Genomic DNA, 21,718 nt, shown 5'->3' on the forward strand with positions numbered 1-21,718 from the left:
CTTGCTCTCTCTCACATTTTGAAGAACCTCAGTTAATTGGGATAATTAAAATGTATATGTAGTGTGATTACACTGTTGACATTGGGATAAGATAAATGAATCTGGAGAGTGACATCCACAGACCCACTGAGGTGGCCTGCACGAAGTAGGCACTCAAGAAATGAATACCCATGACAGTAAGTTGAATAACAACAAACATGTAATTCTGGTCCTGGTTCTAGCATAAAAAACAGTGTGGTTTGGGAAAGTAATTTCACCATCCCATGACAATTTACTAATTCATAAAAATATATAACTGATTTATTTATCTCAAGTCACTTTGTCCTGCTTGCACATGTGCACACCCCCACACAGTACTACTAATAACTATGTTTATATAAGCTATTTTGAACAAGACTAGATTATAATATGTTCATAAATTATTTATAACTAAAGGCCCGATGCATGAAATTTGTGCAAGGGGCTTGGCCCTCGTAGCTGCGGCGGCTGCCTCTGTCTCAGCCCTCTCAGCCACGGCTTTGTCTGGAAGGTCGTCCGGTCTAATTAGCACATTACGCTTTTATTATTATAGATTAAACACATTAATTAATCCTAGGAAGGGTTGCATAAATGCATTCTTCAGTCTTTTTTGGTTATAAAACCAAAAGCATCATTCTGTAAGTGTCCACTAACACCATCTCTCTTTTTTAAAAAAAATATATTTTATTGATTTTTTACAGAGAGGAAGGGAGAGGGATAGAGAGTTAGAAACATCGATGAGAGAGAAACATCGATCAGCTGCCTCCTGCACACCTCCTACTGGGGATGTGCCCGCAACCAAGGTACACGCCCTTGACCGGAATCGAACCTGGGACCCTTCAGTCCGCAGGCCGACGCTCCATCCACTGAGCCAAACCGGTCAGGGCCACTAACACCATCTCTTAGTGTTGGGCAGTATTAACAAGCTTTGCTTTAGCAGGTGTATTTGTATTGAAGTACTGCAACTTGTTGAATCTAAGACAACCTGTCATTAAGACAAAAATATTTTAAGAATTAGGAAAGCAAAACATATGTCCAATGTAACCCTATACCTTCTTGCCACTTAAGATGTTCATTTTATACTTACTGAAAAAAGCTATTTCACTCTTAGACCATTTTTTTAAACCACATATTACTCTTCTGCCCACATACAGAGAAAACGTAAGTGACATTGATTGGTTAAAGTTTTCCTAAACATGCTGTACGTTCAGAGGCTGAGTCTGTTGAATTACTTTTTTACTCAGAATTGTTGTTGTCCATGTTTCTATATGCTGTCCTTTGTCCATCAGCAGTGTTGGTAATGCAGCGGTTTTTAGAAGAATATATCACGTAATGAAACCTCTGGTCTTGGGTTCTTAAGTCTGCTTTGCAATTATGCAGCATTAGCTGACCTTGATTTCGGCTTTGGAGATCTTTCTCCACACATCTGATTCATCAGCTCCACAGCCCCTCCCTATCACCATGTAGTTTCTAAGTGTTAAAAAGATATTCCATTGTTTTTGACACTTGCAATTTTCCTCCAGGCCTTCTACACCCACTTTGCAATTTTGATGCTGGTGTTTTACAGATACGCAATGGTGAGTAAGTACTTGGAGACAGCAGTAAAGTCACTGTTTATTACAAAGCACATCCCATTTCAGAATTGTTAAAATGTTGGGGGGAAGCATCTTAGAACTGATGGCATGTGTTCATTGCAAGGTCACAGACAGAGGAGCGTTTGCCCTGGAATCCCATGTTTAAGGAGGAGAAAACTGGCTCAGAGAGCAGGTCATTTGCTAAGGCCACATGGTCCTGAAGGATTCCAAAGCAACCTCTCCAGTATCACACTGCCTCTCTTCAGAACGCTTGCCAGCCTGCACGTTAGTCTTTACCCCCAAACAACTCTCCATTCCCTTATCCTTGTACCGCTAGTGGGGTCACCAGGCATCACCGCCATAGTAACTGCTCATCGGCACCATGGTGACCTCAGTGGGTGTGCTGCTGTTGCCCCCAGTGTCTTTACAGCCTCCTCTGTTTATTAGCATAGCGAACAAGAGACCTCCCGTCTCCAAGAAACCAGATGAAACAAATAACATCACATGGCCAGAATTAAGACATTTTTACCAGAAAAGAATGAAACACAGAAGTTTCAATTGACCAAAGATTTGGCAACATGTTTTATGGATTTCATTGTGCACCATTTGAATTGTTGGCAACCAATGAAACCAAGTGCAAAATTCCAATTATTGCCTCACTTTTACCTAAACTCTACATTTTTCTCTGGTTTCCCCCTAATTGTAATACTTTCATTATACATCTGAAAATCTGGTATAGATTTAAGTATTGCCAAATAACATCAGGGTTTTCTGTTAACTTGCTCAACTTTTGTATAACTGGATCATGGTTGGCAAACTTTATGTATTAGCTTTCCTAGTGCTGGTTGATTCCTTCCCCACTGGGCTGTCTATAGTACATAAGAGGCCATCTTCCAGGAGGCATCTACTGTATGTTTCCTATATATACCCAGCAATACATGTGACAAGGATAAAACTCCCACCCTACAGCCAAGAAGGACTTGGACACAGACAATAATGTGGTGAAGGCCTGGGGAGGGGGCAGGAGCGGGGTGGAAGGGGTCAATGGAGAAAAAGGAAGAACAACAACAAAAAAAGGGAAAAAGGACTTGGCCTCTGTTTTAACAATTATAGTGACAGGCAGAACTGCAGAATTGAAGCCACTTAGAAGCACAGAGCAGATTAACATACACAGGAAACAACATCAAGCTGCTCTAGGAAGGAAAAATCGGCAAAGAGAGAGAAACATGAGAGAGATTATGCACTAGCTAGAGTTTTGAGGAAGATATAGACAAGTGCTAACAAGCTACTACTGTGACAGGGGACTTAAAGTAGAGAAGGATATAATGAGAATTTTTAGAAAGATTTAGATTTCTCAGTACTGTGAGATGTAATGCCTTCCCTTTGCAGAATCTTTAAAAAAATAGTAGAGCCAATTACTTTCCAAGACTTTGGGGGATTCAGATTTACATTATCTTTGGAAAGAATGCTTCACTTAAAAAAACACTTAGAACAAGAGATAGAAAACCCTTAGTTATGATACAACATAGAACCTCATGATTCTTCTGCAGCTTTCACACTCGGTAGAGGACTTCCAAATCCTAGCACCGTTTACTCTCTGTTCTGGAATGAATAAAGATGAATGACTGTCCACACCTAAGGCTGCCTTCTTTTCTAAGGCCACACAACAAAGCTCCCATGTTAAATGCAGAGGTAGTGAGAGGAAACAGCTATGGAGGAAGGCAGAAGACATTCAATAACCTCTGTGCACCATCTTCTGAACAGTCCAGGGCTGGAGGCAGCGACCCTGCCCTGACTTCATGATCCCTCTCAATAAAACCCCAGAGAGGTGAGAATGCCTGGAGTTCTCTGTGCTTTCCTTAAATCGTAGGAAAAATAGGAGCTCAGATGGAACCTCTATTACAAATATTAGACAAGCCAAACATATTAACAATAAAGTTCTCAAATATTTTGCCAACCCCGTTTTTTCAGAGGTTAGTTTAACACTCCTCTCTCCTACCCTCTGATATTATTGTAAGTGCTAAGTAACACTTTATTACATAAATGTAGCCTGCCAGGTCTAATTGCTATGTGCAAAATTTGCTAAATCGCAAAGTAAGGCTACATATGAAGCTGCTTATAGAAAATTGCAAAGTATTTAAGTGATGGGAAGAGAATGTTATGATTGGCAGAAATATACATTTGCTCTACCTAAAATTGAGGAGGCTATGTAAACAAAGTTAAGTTTCCATACACAAATGAGCCCACTCGCTCCCCCCACCACCCCCCAATTTTGTAAGTAACACCAAAAATGAAAAGAATAGCCATGGAAAGTGATCCCTGTGAGACAATGGATGACACTAGCATAATATAACATGTAAATATCATTTTTGTTAGACCACAGGAAAACACAGCCCTAGAAGAGTCTGATTTTGAATTTCACTCTCCATTTATTACCGCACAGTTTCTACTGAAACTTTTTAACATTGAATAAAGCATGGAAATAATTACAGTTGAAATGACAGTCATTACCACTCTCCAAGGGCTACGTTCCCCTTCCTAATACCTGGAAATCTCCATTTTCCTCAGAAATTCAAAGATACTTAGACTCCTAAACAGTGGCACTAGGTCAATAACATGCCAGGAACAAATGAGAGTTGTATTCATGGAACTTTCCTGCAAGCCTGTGTGTGTGTATTTTTAGAGAGAGTACTGAAGTGTTCTTTAGGAATGACATCAACATTCAGGGTTGTTCCGTTTTAAGGTTTGGCCTGATTTTCAACCCAGCGCTCCTATTTGTTGCTAAGATATAGATCTTTGTATTTTAACCCACAAAAACATTATACTCATAGTCACACTGCCTTTAGATACCTAGGCTAGGTCCTATTATGCTGAGATTTGCACACACCCTTGCAAACCACAACTTCCAAGTATGGGTTGTTGGGGTTTTTTCCCCTGCCAAATGTCTCCCAGACATCGAGCAACCGCCACTACTTGCTTGGCCTCTACTTGTTGGGAAAATAATCCGTCCCTAGGAATTTCCTTGAAAGGATTGCCTCTTCATACTGGGCCAATTAAGTATGTGTGGCTTCCAAGAGCGATCAGTGCAGTGGTGAGACAATTGCCTCTCTAACAGCAGTGGAACAGTTTGGGAACACATTTGGAGACTAACGTCCTGTTCCTGGATTGGGTAAGCCAGGCTGTCAGCACTTCCTTGCCTGGAGTAATGATACTGGAGGCAGCATAGTAAACACATGGTGAGGATTTCTCAATCATGGTATGATTAAGCATCTCACCTAACACTTATGGCCACAAGATTGAGCCCAGGGAGTTTTTATTGGTGACATTACAATTGACTTTCATCACAATTGACTATTAAAACTTGAGTTTCAAAAAAGCTGAGTAATTTGCATAAAGTGACATGACTAGGAAATAATGGACCCAGGATTTGAAACCAGATTATTGTTTCAGTAGGGGGTGGAATTTTATATATGTATATACTAGTATAAATTCATATACAGTAGGTCCTCGGGTTATGTTGGAGATCTGTTCCCACGGCGCGACGTAACGCAGTTTTCGCCGTAAGTCGGAACCCACCTACATAAGCACCTATGTCACTCACATGGAGCACATACACAGAAGTAATGAAGCGACACAGTAACAAAAATTTAAAAGAAAGATAACAATTCCTGACCTTTACTTGTGGTAAATAAATAATAAAAAAACATAAAGCACATGTGTACATACGTCAAAATGATGGAACATTTTTTTTTAAATAAATGGGAGATAGAGACCTAACCACAAAACGACGTACGTCGAGTCTGACATAACCCGAGGACTGCCTGTATATGTTATATATTATATACATAATATGCATATATGTAAACATAATTCTCTGTAAAAACCAATTACTGAAATATTTCCATTTTGAAGTAGCAAGTCAGTTACAAATTCTACTTAGCTGAGAATTTATGTCATTCCCTGTGTTTCTGCTATAATTCTTTCCTTCCTTTCTATAGCTAAAAGTCAAATTTAACATGAAAATCATCATTGTTTATGACATGCCGGGAATCAGTCTTTTTTCTTTCTCCTGTAAAAAAAAAAAAAGGCCAAAACCGGTTTGGCTCAGTGGATAGAGCGTCAGCCTGCGGACTCAAGGGTCCCAGGTTCGATTCCGGTCAAGGGCATGTACCTTGGTTGCGGGCACATCCCCAGTAGGGGGCGTGCAAGAGGCAGCTGATCAATGTTTCTCTCTCATCGATGTTTCTAACTCTCTATCCCTCTTCCTTCCTCTCTGTAAAAAAATCAATAAAATATATTTAAAAAAAAAAAAGAAGAAAGAAACAGTACATATAAAGCCTCTGGTAATCTTATACTAACCTTCAGTGACTTGGCACTTACTCATACACAAGTATCAATTTGGTGTCATTTGTCTTCTCAGAACAATCTAATTGTTTCTGCTTTCTTCCAGCTACTGAAGTTAATATTTATATTGAGGAGTATCTAAATTACATGTTTTTAGGAATCTCCGCTTAGACAGAATAAAGATGGCATTTCAATGCTATGGGAAAAGAATGGATACTTTAACAAATTATCCTATATAATATAATATGCTAATTAGACCGAACAGCAGAACCACCGCCCAGACGACCTTCCGGATGAAGCCGGGACTGCGAGGGCGGAGGCAGCTGGGGCTGCTAGGACCCAGCCCCTTGCACGAATTTCGTGCTTCAGGCCTCTAGTATTTTTATAATTGGCTATCCACCTAAAAGGAAATTTGAACTTCTATTTGTTTGCTTTATATCTGTAATTTGTTTGGATTATTGTATTTGTTTAGATATAAAGCAAACAAAACTATAAGACTTTAAAAGAATATTGTATATGATGCAGGAATTGAGGGAATTTTTTAAGCAACTCAAAGGACTAAGAAATTATAAAAGAAACAAATTTGTCTATGTCAAAATTGAAATTAGTGTATGAAATAGTATACCTTATATAAAATCTATAAATGAAAAACTGAGAGAAAATATCCTCCTATTTAATAAAGAGGGGATATGCTAATTGACCCTCACTCCATTGCAAAGATGGCGGCGCCCACAGCCAATAAGGAGGGAATATGCTAATTGGCTGCCCCGCCCTCAAAGATGATGGTGCCCAGTCCCCTCAGCCCCCCAGCCGCCCAGGGCCAGCCTGAGGTGCAGGCAAGCCTCGGATGGTGGCTGCCCAGTGGATGCCCAAGGCACAGGCAAGCCTCAGATGTCGGCTGCCCAGCCGCCCAGGGCCGCCCGAGGCTCAGGTAACCAGGGCCGGCTGAGGCTTGCGCTACCGGCAGTGACAGCAGCAGAGGTATGATGGGTGCGTCGCCTTCCCCTCATCGCCAGGTCACCTCCTGCCCCTGAGGGCTCCCAGACTATGAGTGGGGGCAGGCCAGGCTGAGAGACCCCCCTCCAGTGGATGAATTTTTATGCACCAGGCCTCTCCTTTGTGATATATATCACAAAATATACAGCTAATTATTTTTATTGGCAAACAAAGCACTTACAAGTTTATAAGAAAAAAACAATATAATAGAAATCTGGAAGGTAATAATTAGGAAATTTATAGAATAGCAAATGCAAACAGACTATATCATATAACAAGATGCTCCACCTGACTACAGATACAGAAAATAGTCAGAGGTCATGAAATGATCAGATCCCTTCTGTGAGGAGCATAACTGACTGAAACCTCTAGTTGTTGACTCTGCATCCAGGAAGGCTGAGCTTCCTGTGCATCTGCCAGCCAATGCTGGACACCGGTGGAGGTGCATTAGCAAGCTCATACCTGGGACACACAGAACTCTTTGACCAGTCACTGGCTTGAGGATTTCCAATTAAAATATTGGTAATAAACAAGTTGGGTAGAGAACACACAGGTGTTTAAAATAATTCCTTTAACATCACATATGTGTTATAGACTTTCTTTTGCACATGTCGTATATTTTACAGTTAAAAAATAAAGAATAATGAGACTTTTTTACCCTTTAATAATTAGTAACACTTTTATTAATTACTGATGAGTATGTGAATTGCTACAATCTTTTTGCAAAGTAATCTAACATCAGCTATTGATTTCAAAGAACACATAATATTGATTTGGCAATGTCACAGCAGGAATCCATCCTGAAGAAATAGAAGCCCGGGTGTGTCAAAGTTAACATGAAGCTGATGTGTGTGTGCTTGGGCACATTATTACCACATCATCCACAATGGCCAGAATCTGGAATCAACCTGAATATCCCTTAATAGAATGGATAAATAAATCATGATATATCCATACCATGTAGTATTATGTGGCTATACAATACTTAATAGTTTTATATTTTAACCTGGAAGGCTTTACATGTTATATTAAGGGGGGAAAGTTGCAGAGAAATATAGATAGGATCATCTCATTTCTTTAAAGAAATAGGAAAACTCCTACATATTTAATAAACATATTTTCTATGAGCACAGAGAAATGTATAGAAGGATATATACATATTATACTGTTAACTGTGTTTATCTCAGTGGAAAGAATAAGAGAGGTAGTAAGAGAAATGATCAATATTTCTTTATATATCTCTGTATTCTCTGACTTATTTAAACTAGTTAGTACTATGTTTATAATTTAGAAATTGGAAAATCATTTTAAAAATTAAAATTGTTAGTTACACAGTTTTATATTGTTCTTGTGTCCCATTAAAAAGATCAGAAGAGGGTAAAGGGGGATCAAATAAATGAATAAATGGTGACAGAAGGAAACTAGATTTCAAGTGGTGAGGACACAACAGAGTGTACAAATGTCTTATTATAAAGTTGTACATCTGCAATTTACATAGTTATTAACCAATGCATGTAACCTCAATAAATTTAATTTAAAATTTTAAAAATCAACAAATTTAAAGAGACATCAACCCTTTGGACTAAATTTTTATATTTCTAAAAAATGTCTCATTCTCTCTCAAAAACAGGAATGGGAAGTGGGAGAGAGCCGGAAGGAGCTGGATGGTCATAAGCAACTGAGTTATGTTGATGGAAAAGCTAGGAATACCTGGGACATCAGACATCATAATATAATTCCAAAATCATCTTTCAAAGCCCAATACAGGAAAATCTGATTATACAAAATAGCCCAAAATTGAGATGTCAGACATTCTAATTCCTGGGGGGAAACACTCTTATTACAACCCTTGATCAGAAAATCCTTCATTTGCCTGCTATGGTAAGTGATAGTGTTTGTCAATGGAGCCTCACAGAGGAGGTCCTAGCACAGTCTGCCCCACGCTGGCTGTCAGAGCCTGCCTGGGAGAAGCATTCTTTCTGAAGCCCTCCTTCCTTTATCTATCCACACCAAAACCACCACTTGGGATGGAAGGTAACAGCAGCCCTCGGCTCTTCTCCATGGTGAGCCAAGGTCATCTGCCTTTAATGGATCATTTCACAATAAGTCTCTGATTTGGGTCACATTAAAGAGATCAGAGCATGAAGAGAATCCCACATCTGTGAACTATTTGGCATAATTTGCTTGTTTTTCCTATAATTAAAGCTGCAGACCATACAAATCAATCTTAACTCAAAATCCTAATTATTTTGGTTTTATCGTTTTAATTGATTATTTTTGAGTCATGTGTTGTTTGAGAATTTATATCCACTGATTCCCATTCTTACACTCATTCACTGATACAAGAAATACTTTCCAACGCATTATGCTCTGGGCACTGTCCTAAACACTGGTACTAGAATAATTGACAAGACAGACATGGCCCTTCCTCTTGAGGTTTTCAGCTTAGAAAAAGAAGAACTGACTGAGAAGGAAAACGATAACACATAACAATAAGCTCCCTTGAGTCCACACAGCTGTCACATGGTGGAAGATGGAACAGCATGAAGCCTCAAGCTCTTTCTACTCCAAGGTTCTCATGGTATAGTGAAAACATGGAATTTGCTCATTTTGAGTATGAACATCAGTATTTCAAAAGCTCTATGGTGGGATCTGTTTAGTTAAAAGTACTAAATTAAGTACCATTATTGGTAAAGGTCCAAGTTCTGGTTTGAATTTCTTAATCTAATATTGACAGTTGGGGTTTGAGTTTTCTGACCTAATTTCAGAAATAAAAGCAAGCACAGGATGAAATTGTATATAAATGAGATAAATGTTAACATGAAAGTACAGTAGAGACCATTTTAAGTATTGAATCATATACTGAAGTAGAAAAATAGTATACCAAAAGAGTAAATTTTTAAATGTTATTAATAAAAGATATCTGCACTATAAAAAACCATGCCCCATTGCATACAAGAATAAATTGACTAATTCCTTCCATCTTGAGGTGTGAGCATTGTATTACTAACCCTTTTAAAATAAGAATTTATGCCTTACATAAATGTAACCTGATCTTTTTTTATTTCTCCTCAGGCACTTTACCTACTTACAGATGTCCTTTGTAGCAATAATATTTATGTTACTTGGGCCTACACCATGGTTTTCAAATGAATTTTCTTTATACTTGGGAGTTGTCCATGTTGGTTTTTCTGAGAAACTCCCTAGTTTGAAGGTCAAGGAGTAAAAAATAATAAAGCCAAATAAAAATATCAGATGGTTTTCTGTGTTATTCTAATTATTCTTACATTGGATCCAGTGACATTTTAAGATAATATTTATCAATTGTTCCTCCCGAGAGTTAATGATAAGAATGACAACAGTTGACATTTATTGAATGCTAAACATGTGCCTGGGACTGTTCTATGAGCTTCCTATGCATTGTCAGATTTATCTTCCTCACAGTCTGTGAGGAAGATAATTGCATAATCTCCCTTTTACAGATGAGTAACCTGAGACAAAGAAAGGTTAGGCAACTTTTCTAAGGATCTTGACCAATAAGGAGTTAAGCTATAACATAAAACCAAGCAATTTGACATCAGAGTCTATTATCTTTCCTCCTTTTCCAGTAAACTCTATATTAAACTGAAACATAGAGAAAGGTACACAAATCATAAGTGTGCAGCCCACTTAGGCTTTTCACAAAGTAAGCCCAGCTGGGCAATATCACCAGATCAAGCACCTCAGAATTCCTTCTCTGTGCGCCATTCTAGTTATTATTTTCTTTCCAGAGGTAACTGCTATTCTGACTTCTAACACCATAGCTTCGTTTTGCTTCTTCATGGACTTTATGGAAATGCAAGTATACAGTATTTTCTCTTTTTTTGGATTTGTCTTTTTTCTCTCAACATTATGACTGAAAAAGTCATCCATGTCATCGTCTAGAGAAGTAGTCATTTTATGGTTGTATAGTATTCTAATATGTGACTGTACCACAATTTATCCATTTTACTATTGAGGTTAAATTTAAGCTATTTCCAATTAGGGTCTATTTAATGCCACTGTGAAGGTTCTTATTCATGTTTTTGGTGCACATGTGTGCACTTTTATGTTGGGCATTATCCTATATAATAAAGAGGTAATATGCAAATTGATCCCCATGCCCTCACAAGATGGCTGCCTATGACCTGGCCGGCATGGGGGTTAGTGAGGAATGACCAAATGACTGAACAAGCAGGCTGCCTGGGGCGACCAGGCTGGCAAGGGGGGTTAGTGAGGGACGACCAAACGACTGAACAGCAGGCTGCGTGGGGTGACCAGGCCGGCAGCGGGGCAGTTGGGAGTGACCAGGCCAGCAGGGGGGGGGCAGTTGGGGGTGACCAGGCTGGCAGGGGGAGCAGTTGGGGGCAATTAGGAGGGTGGGGGGTAGCAGTGAGGGGCGACTAGGCTGGCGGGGGGAAGTTAGGGGAGATCAGGCCAGTGGGCAGGGGGACCGATAGGGGCGACCAGGCAGGCAGGTAGGTGAGCTATTAGGAGCCAGCGGTCCAGGATTGTGAGAGGGATGTCTGACTGCCAGTTTAGGCCCAATCCCTGGGATCGGGCCTAAACTGGCAGTTGGACATTTCTCAAGGGGTCCTGGATTGGAGAGGGTGCAGGCTGGGCTGAGGGGACCCCCCCCATGCACTAATTTTGTGCACCAGGCCTCTAGTACATCCTATCTAATAAAAGAGTAATATGCAAATTAACCATCACTCCACTATACCCACCAGCCACGCCCACAGACAATCAGGAGCGAGTATGCAAATTAACCCAACCAAGATGGCTGCAGCCACAGAGAGAGCAGGAGGGAGGCTTGGGTTTCCCTGGCAATGGAGGAAGCCAAGCTTTCCACACACCCTGGCTGGCCCACTCCAGGCTACAAAGTTTCAATTGTAGAAGTTAAATAAATCCCAACAAAAATGGCAGCAGCCACAGAGCTGGAGAGAATAGGAGGCTTGAGTTGCCCTGGTGATGGAGGAAGCCAAGCTTCCAGCAGCTCTGGCCTCCCCTGGCCTCTGCTCAAGGCTACAAAGTTTCAATTACAGAAGATAAATAAATCCCAGCTACCAGGGCCTCCACTTGGGTCGCCAGGGGGCGTGGCTGGCCTGCAAACCATCACAGGCCCCTCGCCCAGGCCGCCCCACACCCCAAGGGAACCCCCACCCTGATCCAGGACACCCTTCAGGGCAAACCAGCTGGCCCCCACCTGTGCACCAGGCCTCTATCCTATCTAAAAAAGAGTAATATGCAAATTGACCATCACTCCAATACACAAGATGGCTGCCCCCATGTGGTCAAAGATCCTGCCCCTATGTGGACACAAGATGGCCACAACAAGATGGCCAGCAGGGAGGGCAGTTGTGGGCGATCAGGCCAGGAGGGGAGGGCAATTGGGAGGGACCAGGCCTGCAAGGGAGGGCAGTTGGGGGGGGGGCGCGATCAAGCCTGCAGGGGAGGGCAGTTAGGGGTGACCAGGCCAGCAGAGGAGGGAAGATGGGGGTGCCCAGGCCTGTAGGAAAGGGCAGTTGGGGGGACCCAGGCCTGCACAGGAGAGCAGTTGTGGTGGTGGTGGTGGTGGGGGGGAACCAGGCCTGCAGGGGAGGGCAGTTAGGGTGACCAGGCCTGCAGGGGAGGGCAATTAGGGGTGACCAGGCCTGCAGGGGAGCAGTTAGGCATCAATCAGTCTGGCAGGGGAGTGGTTGGGGGGTGATCAGGTTGGCAGGCAGAAGCAGTTAGGGGCAATCAGGAAGGCAGGCAGGCAAGCAGTTGGGAACCAGCAGTCCTGGATTGTGAGAGGATGCAGGCTGGGCTGAGGGACACCCTCCCCGCCCCATGCACAAATTTCGTGCACAGGGCCTCTAGTATATATATATATATGTATATACATATACATCCGATAAAATAAAAGGCTAATTATGCAAATAGTCTTCTCAACGAAGAGTTCAACCAGGACTTTGACCAGGGGGCGGGCCTGGCCGGCAAACCAACTGCAGCTCCTCCCCCAGCCATCAATCATCTCTGATCAGGGCAGGCAGGCCGGACCCCACCCATGCAGGAATTCATGCACTGAGCCTTTATTATGTATATAATGCAGTTGCTGGGTTATAGAGCATGTGTATGCTCACTTTAACTGAAAACTCCAACAATTTTCAAAGTGTTTATTTTACCAGTAGTGTATGAGATTTCTAGTTATTCTACATCTTCATCAACACTTGGTATTGTCTGGTTTTCTATTTTTGATTATTCTTCTAGGTTGGTAATAATACCTTATTATGATTTTAATTTGCATATCTCTGATAACTAACAATGTTGAGCAAATAACTGAGTACCTGTTCAAGTCTTTTACCTATTTGTTGTTCATCTTTTGTTCATTGATTTTTTTAAATGCTTATGTATTCTGAATATGATCCTTTGTCAGAAATATGTACATCTTGTAATGATCATATCTTATTGTGTATTGCTTTTCACTCTTGTAATGAAGTCTTGATGAGCAGAAATATATATAAAATATGTATATTTTAATCCTCACTGGAGGATATGTTTATTGATTTGAGAAAGAGAAACATTGATTGGTCGCATCCCATATGTGTCCCACCTGGGAATCAAACCCACAACCTTTTGGTGTATGGGATGACACTCCAACCAACTGAGCCACCCAGCCAGGGCCACTACCCTAAACTGCTTCCAACCTGAAAAGGATAGTAATTCTTTTTTTTTAAATATATTTTATTGATTTTTTACAGAGAGGAAGAGAGAGGGACAGAGAGCTAGAAACATCGATGAGAGAGAGACATCGATCAGCTGCCTCCTGCACGCCCCCTACTGGGGATGTGCCCGCAACCCAGGTACATGCCCTTGACTGGAATCGAACCTGGGACCCTTCAGTCCGCAGGCCGACGCTCTATCCACTGAGCCAAACCGGTTAGGGCAAGGATAGTAATTCTTGCTGTCATCATAATAATGGATATCTTAGGAAGCCTTCTCTTTCATTGACATTTTATTTTTATTGATTTTTAGAGAGAGAAGAGGAGAGAGAAACATGGATGTGAGAACACAGCATGAATTGGCTGACTCCTGTATGCTGCCCACTGGGAATCAAACCTGCAATCCTTCAGTTCACAGGATGGAGCTGGAAGCCCAACCAAGCGAGCCATACCAGCCAGGGCTTTCACTGTCATTTTAAAGTTGTGTTTCTCCAGTGTGGCCTAATAAATCACGATTGATTATTTTTAATTGAACAGACCATCTGTAATGATAAAACTGGATTTTAAGTCACCTAGAACTTCTATCAACAATTATGTGCTTTGGTTTCTTTGGTAATAAATATATAAATATAGTCTCACCTACTAAAACCTTTCCTCAGAAATGATACTGATACAGAGAACAGAGTGGTGGTGGCCAGAGGTAGGTGTGAGAGGAGGGAAAATAGGTGAAAGTGGTCAAAACCTTCCGATTATAAGATAAATAAGTCCTGGGGATGTACTGTACAGCATGATGACTATAGCTAACAATAATACTGCATTATGTATTTGAAAGTTTCAATGTATTTGAAAAATTCTAATTAAGAAAGAAATTGTAGCCCTAGCCGGTTTGGCTCAGTGGATGGAGCATCGGCCTGCGGACTGAAGTGTCCCGGGTTCGATTCCAGCCAAGGGCACATGCCCGGGTTGTGGGATCGATCCCCAATAGGGGGTGTGCAGGAGGTAGCCAATCAATGATTCTCTCTCATCATTGATATTTCTATCCCCCTCTCCCTTCCTCTCTGAAATCAATAAAAATATATTTTTAAAAAAAGAAAAAAATTGTAACTGAGTCAGGTGATGAATATTAGCTGAACTTATTGTGGTAATCATTTTATAGCATACATATACATCAAATCATTATGTTGTACACCTTGAACTAACATAATGTTATATGTCAATTATATCTCAGTAAAACTGAGGGAAAGAATCACAGTTTCAATGATCCCTTTATGAAGAAAACATCAAAAGAAAAAAAATTTAAATGACTTTTCAAATGGATTCCAACATGATTAGGACCAGGGGTAGACAGAGAGCCAAGCGGAGCAGATTTTTTTCAGATTAACCTTAGACAATATAGAATTGATCTGGCTAATTACATTCTCATGTTGTTTAGCAGGCTTGTTTCTGGTATTTGTCCCAGGGAAATTGCTTAACTTCGTTTTTTGGTTTGTTTTTAAGCAATGAGGCTTCTATATGCCTCATGTTGGTTTAGTTTTTAAATTTTTTTTTAACTTTCCTCCTTTGAAGGTTTTTGTTTATTTCCTAAAGCTTCTCAAAGTCGGATTTTCAGTTGATTAATTTGACAGTATAGGTAGTGACACATGTAAATTTATTTCCAAAAACATGACTTGTTAAAGGAAGTAACATTTATATGAGATTGAAAATAATGGCTTATTTGCAAACTGTAGTGTCTACCCTATGTTTTCAGTAGATCCCACCTTTTTATGTAAAATTGCTTTATATAGTGGAGCCCCTTTACTTATTAAAGCAGTGTTCTGTGTGTTTAAATGGGGAGAAGATACTTTCTGTTCCATATAGTCTATCAGACACGTAAGCTGATAGAAGCTCTGCTGCCTTCCACACGTGGTATCGAAAATTGCCCAAATCTAGTCAGAACGTGGGGTAGAGAATGAGTGGAGGACCAGTGGGAGATTAAATGGGCTTGACCTAGAAGTTGTGTAAATCATTTCCACCCACATTCCATGGGCCTGAACTCAGCCTCACGTTTCCCCTACAAACAAGTGGGGCTTGGAAATGAGGTCCCTGTGATAATTCTATGTCATGGATGGGGAGACTGGACATTTAATGGACAGCCAGCCATTTACAACTTTCATTGTTTCTAAGCTAGACACAGAGAGCTGCATCTCTAAGAAAGGAAACGGAATTATTTTTTGAGCTGGAGCTTTTGCCATTCAAATGGGGTTCAGATAGTCACTGAAATAACTCCCAATTCCCTCTGTTTGAACCTTGCCATGGCCTGTTTTTTCTGCCTGTTTTTCACCTCTGAGGCCCCATGAATTTCATCCCCTGAATCTGCTTAATCAGGGATTCCTGCCTATCATTTTCCCTAGGAGCCGTCCCTGCCCATCACTCTTCTCGTTCCCATTCCAGGGCAGGTGTCCATCTTCCTTCCTGCTTGCTGATCCCCACCCCCTCCATCCTGGTCCCCCAAACACTGACAATCCCCAGCAGCCAAGCCTAGAGTCCAGGGCAAGAAGCTTCACGGGCCCATCACATTTCTCTTTTGCTAGTGCACTACTTCGTGATTTTTCTCAGACAGCAGTTGAGGGGAGTAGAGGTTCTTTTAAGCAGCTAATGAGTGTTAAGCACTTTAGATAGAAATTGTTCCCTTACAACTATGTCCCAGCCAGCTTTTAAGAGACATCTTTGCCTCTGGTAATTCCTACACCACCATTATAGAAGAGTCTCCAATTGTATGTTATCTTTCATAGTACGGTCTTGTAGTTAAATGCAATAACAAGAGTCTAAGATAAGCAGCATCTTAGGCTTCATTAGTCAGATTTGCCCTTATCTCTGTCCTGGTGTCTGCTCTAAATACATGTCTCTACTGCTCTCACCTGGAGGCCTCGGATTTTTCACATCCAGAGAGTTAACTGCTGCCTCAGCAAGAACTGTGTAGAGTGTGCCTCCAAAGCAAGAGTTAACCATCTATAGCCCACGGCCAAACCCAGCCGACGCCTAAGTTTGTAAATAAAGTTCTACTGGAGCACAGCCATGCCTGCCTATACAGAGACTGTCTGGGGCTGCCTTCACCTTACAATGGCAGAGTTGACGGGTTGTGACAAAGAGTGTGTGCACCTCAAAGCTTAAAACATTTACTATTTGGCCTTTTACAGAAAAAGGTTGTTGGCCCTTGCTCTAAAGTAAAGCGACAACTTCTTAGGAGGCTGATACATGAGCAGGATTTTGAAGAATAAGTAACATTTTGCATACAGGGGTTAAAGGAGATGCAGAGAGAATGTTTTTGTTCAAAAGAATACATGAATGAAACATAGTGATATGTGTGAGACACCTGGATCTGGTTTTTAATGCTTGCAGATCACCTGCTTTGTTTTGTCAGAGCATAAAACCCAAGAGGAGAATTGATGGGAGCCCAGAGCCGAGGCAGACAGGGAGGGGCCAGATCAGAAGGATCTTGAATAACTTCAGGCTAAGCAGATTTTCCTTCCATAGGTCAGTATTTATCATAGTACTAGAGGTCCAGTGCACGGATTCGTGAATGGGTGGGGTCCCTCAGCCAGTCTCAATCGGGGCCAGCCGGCCAGGGGTGGGGGCGGGGGGCTGCAGGAGTTTGGCCAGCTGAGGGAGGTTGGCTGTGGGAGCGCACTGACCACCTGGGGCAGCTCCTACATTGAGTGTCTGCCCCCTGGTGGTCAGTGCGCATCATATCATAGCAACCGATCGACCGTTCATTCGGTCACTTAGGCTTTTATATATATAGACTAGAGGCCCATTGCATGAAAATTCATGCATTGGAGTGGGGGGGTCCCTCAGCCTGGCCTGCCCCCTCTCACAGTCCAGGAGCCCTCAGGGGTGGGAGGTGACCTGGTGATCAGGGGAAGGCGATGCCCCTATCACACCTCTGCTGCTGCCACTGCCGGCAGTGCAAGCCTCAGCCAGCCCTGGTTACCTGATCCTCGGGCAGCCCTGGGCAGCTGGGCAACCAACATCCGAGGCTTGCCTGCACCTCGGACCGGCCCTGGGCGGCTGGGGGTCTGAGGGGACTGGGGGACTCCAGAGGCAGGTGCGCGGCAAGGCCGGGCCTTGCCGCATGCCTGCCACCCTGGAAGGGCTGAGGGGACTGGGCGCCGCCATCTTGTGGCTGTGGGGGCCACCATCTTTGAGGGCGTGGGAGTCAATTAGCATATTCCCTCATTGGCTGTGGGCGCCACCATCTTTGCAAAGGCATGAGGGTCAGTTAGCATATTCCCTCTTTATTAGATAGGATTGTCCAGTCAATGTCGATAGATTTTTTTTTTTTTTTTTTTTTTTTTTTTGGTTAATCCTCACCTGAGGATATTTTTCCATTGGTTTTTAGGAAGAGTGGAAGAGAGAGGGAAATACAGAGGGAAACATCGATGTGAGAGAAATATATTGATTGCTTGCCTCCTGCACAAGCCCTGACCAGGGCCTGGGCTGGGGAGGAGCCTGCAACCAAGGCATGTGCACTTGACTGGAATCGAACCCAAGACCCTTTGTTCCACAGGCTGATGCTCTATCCACTGAGCCAAACCGGTCAGGGTGATAGATTGTATATAAGAACAAGAAAAACAGTGCCCTGTGGCTTAAAATATTTGGAAATCAACATTCAGTCATTATTGAAGGACTTTTCAGAGCCTTTAAACTGCTTCTCTTCATTGGAAATCTCTAAGAAGATTTCTCTATATAGACAGAAGAGACTATAGCCAGCGTAATTACCGAGTTATTTGACTATACATCCTTCTGTGGCTAATTTCCTCCCAGAACTAGTATTCACCAAAACACTTTTGAGAATCTTGCTTGAACAATAGGCAACCAGTGGGAGGATTTAGGCTGAAGGGAGATGTGACCAGACTTGTGTTTTAGAATTGCTTTGGCAGTGGTATGAGGAATGGGTTGTCAGAAAGGAAGACCAAATGCAGGGAGACAAGATAAGAACAGTCCAGGTGAGAGGTGATGGGAATAATGTATTATTTCCCAACACTTATTTGTGTGGTGTGTCTGTTATTAAAAAAATAAAATAAAATAAAAGTAATAGTCTCATCTTGTATAAGAGGTTTCCTGGCTGGGATGGAAGTTCCCTCGGGACCAAGATCTTCCGATAGGCAGGAATCACCAAAAGTCTGCGGCTTAGATTGCTTGCCTTAGGGTCTCATCCCTGGCCACGCCCTGCGCCTGGGCCTGACACCTGGTTCTGGTGTTTCGTTCTCGCAGATCACCTGGTTTATCACTGCTTCAGGGTCTTTGGCCACTTGGCTTTTGCTTACAGCATCTTAGCTCCCTGGAGTCTGCCTTGCTCCACTGCCTTGCCTTGCTTTCCAGTACCCCAGGTGCCTGCCTGCCAGCTGGTTCCACCACCTTGCTGGCCCCGCCTACTGCTCTCCTGGGGTCATTGCCCTGCTTGCTGACAACACCAGCATCATTTCCCCAGGAGGGGGCTCTGCCCTGACTTTCCTGGCCCTTGTGCTTCCCAAGTTCAGCCTGCTCTGCCTTTTCTACCCTCCGTCTACCCTCTGCACCAGGCTTCAGCATTTGCAGAAAAGTCCATCTCCTCATCACCTGCTGCTGCTTTCTGCCCAGAACCTCTAACATTGCTGCAACCGGCTGAGCCAAAAATCTGATCACAAAGACAAAATCAAACTCTGCCTGATACTTCACCCCTCCCGCCCCCAGGGGATTTCCAAGACTTCTTCATGCTTCTTTCAGACTGAGTGGATTCGCTTTTCCCAAAAGTTTTGCTCAGGAACAGATTTGGAGATACACCATCTTGAAGATGACTATCCCCACTCTTCATTCTCCCTTTCTACATTTAAGGGATGCTATCCTGTATTCTTACCTTTATGAGGGGAGAAAGAAAGGGTGATTCAAGGCATCTCCGAGAACCAGACCAGGAGCAGAGCTCTTGAGAAGAATCCGGTTCTCCTCCAGTCTGGCCATGAGGACTCCTATTTTATTTGTCATGCGGCCTGAAGGCACTCCCGTCACAGGGCTATTCAACCTTGTCCAGTTAACCTTGTTATTCCACGCAGAGCACATGCTGTCCCAGGAGTGGTCCAGTTGGGAGGGGCCAGAGAGGTGCTAAGCCAAGAGATTCCAGGGAGTGCAGAGGCCGCGAGGCAAGAAGGGGTGTTAAGAGCCTTGGTCAGAGCCGGCTGGCTCTGAGGAGCACCGAGTGGTTTGGCTGGAAGGTAATGAACACCCTTTGTCCTGCAGAGTCTACCAGACCCTGCCTCTGGGCTCCGCAGAGATCAAGCTGGGTGTGTTTCAGCCACATGCCTTCCTCACTACCCCTCCAGTCCCTGGCTGTGGTCTGGTCCTTTGCTCAGCCAAACTATGTGATTTCTTTTGGTGAGCTGGCAGCCACACGCTGTGAGCTGGACTGAACAGTGTATGTCCCTGTTCCCTCGCCTCGTTATTTTACAACTAAACAATCGGCATATTTCTGTGAAAGCCTGTCTCCTTTCCTGAGTTCTGAACCACTATTCATTCAGGAACACATTTCAAGCTTTCTCGTGCTAATGAATGTCAGACGCGCGTTTGGGAGAAGAGAAAGGATGGCTCTGTAAAGGAACAGTTACCTCTAAGTGATAAAAGATGTGAATGGTCCCCCAAAGTGCTTGCTCCTAATTATTCCTCTTCTGAGAGGCTTGACTGTTAGGACCCAAGCTAGCTCTAGCAACATGGGGAGCCTTGCTTTTCCATCTGGCCTGGAGGACGCTGAGCTTACAGAATTCCTAGCCAACTCGGAGACTTTTCTTTAGAATTGAGATGTGAGGAGAGCTTTTTTTTTTTTCTTTCTACAGACTTATGTTTCAGAGAAGCAACAACAATCAGAATCAGGTAATTTTTTTCAGGGATTGTGATCTTCTGTTTATTTTGTTTTTAAAACATTAGGTAAGAAGAGTAGACTAATCTCTAAAAAGTCCATCGAAGTTGATAGAAATCATGTTGGAGGGACTGGCTACCCTGTTCCACTGAATTCTTCCATCAGATTTTACTTACCAGTCTCTTGTGTACATGTGTAGATCTGAAATGAGTCTATGTATAACAATGCGCTAAATTCGTCCTCCTATTTAAGCTATAACCAACCTGAAAACATCTCCCTTATTATATTCTTTCAGCTGAAAATTCATTATATTGCAAAAGAGTTGAGTCAAATCAAACTAATATCTTTTTTGAGTTTCAAAAATTGGGGGATGGTTTTTTAAGTATAAAGTTCTTATTGCAAGTAGGATGGCAATCAGAATTTCACAAGTTCCTAAAAATATTGTAACAACTATATTTTAGTTCTCTAAATTTGTTTCCAGATGGGAGAAGCAAGTAACATTTTAGTTGTATTTTGCAGATCCCAGGGTATTTTCATGTATCTGTACAAATTACTAATAATGATGATTTAATGGAAAGGAAGAAAGGAATGGAGAGAGACACAGAGACAGGTGGAAAGGAGGAAGGGAGGAAGGGAGGAAGGGAGGAAGGGAGGAAGGGAGGAAGGGAGGAAGGGAGGAAGGAAGGAAGGAAGGAAGGAAAGAAGGAAGGAGGGAAGGAAAGGAGGGAAGGAGAGAGAGACAGATGAAGGAAGGGGGGAGGAAAGAGGTAAAGAAGGAAAGACAGAAATTAACTTGTATGGAACGTGGGTGAGGCAGCTGAGAAGGACCATCTGATAACGTGCATAGTTTCCCATGCCTCAGTAACCTTCTGAAAATGGAAAATCAGAGAAGAAAGGAGCAAGAGCTTTCAGAGGATGATCAAGGTAAAGAATCTAATGTTATTCCTTTTCTTTCCATATTCTTTCCCAGTACTCAGAGTTGGATGAAGAGATGATTTCATAGTTATCTCTTAACATTTCCTGGAAACATACAAGAGTTAGAGTCCTGCACACTCACATGCTCAAAATGGTAATTCCTACTGTACTGGTCATCTGGAAAAGACTGCCACTTACCACCTCCCTTCTACACTCACACCCATCTTCCGAGACACTGTCTCTTCCTTACCCTTGCTCGCCATTCCATACCCATTCACTCAGGG

At 42.5% G+C, this 21,718-nt stretch overlaps 1 long non-coding RNA gene across 1 annotated transcript in view; it reads right to left on the bottom strand.

Moving 5' to 3' along the window:
- Positions 1-19,708, bottom strand: part of LOC308247873 — an 84,628-nt gene extending 64,920 nt beyond the window's left edge. Inside the window, exon 1 of the long non-coding RNA XR_013960578.1 lies at positions 19,530-19,708. This is a non-coding gene — a long non-coding RNA (uncharacterized lncRNA). The remainder of the gene's footprint in view (positions 1-19,529) is intronic.
- Positions 19,709-21,718: the final 2,010 nt, after the last annotated feature.

The sequence above is a fragment of the Plecotus auritus genome (assembly GCF_963455305.1).
Source record: "Plecotus auritus genome assembly, chromosome: 5".
Classification (NCBI taxonomy): domain Eukaryota; kingdom Metazoa; phylum Chordata; class Mammalia; order Chiroptera; family Vespertilionidae; genus Plecotus; species Plecotus auritus.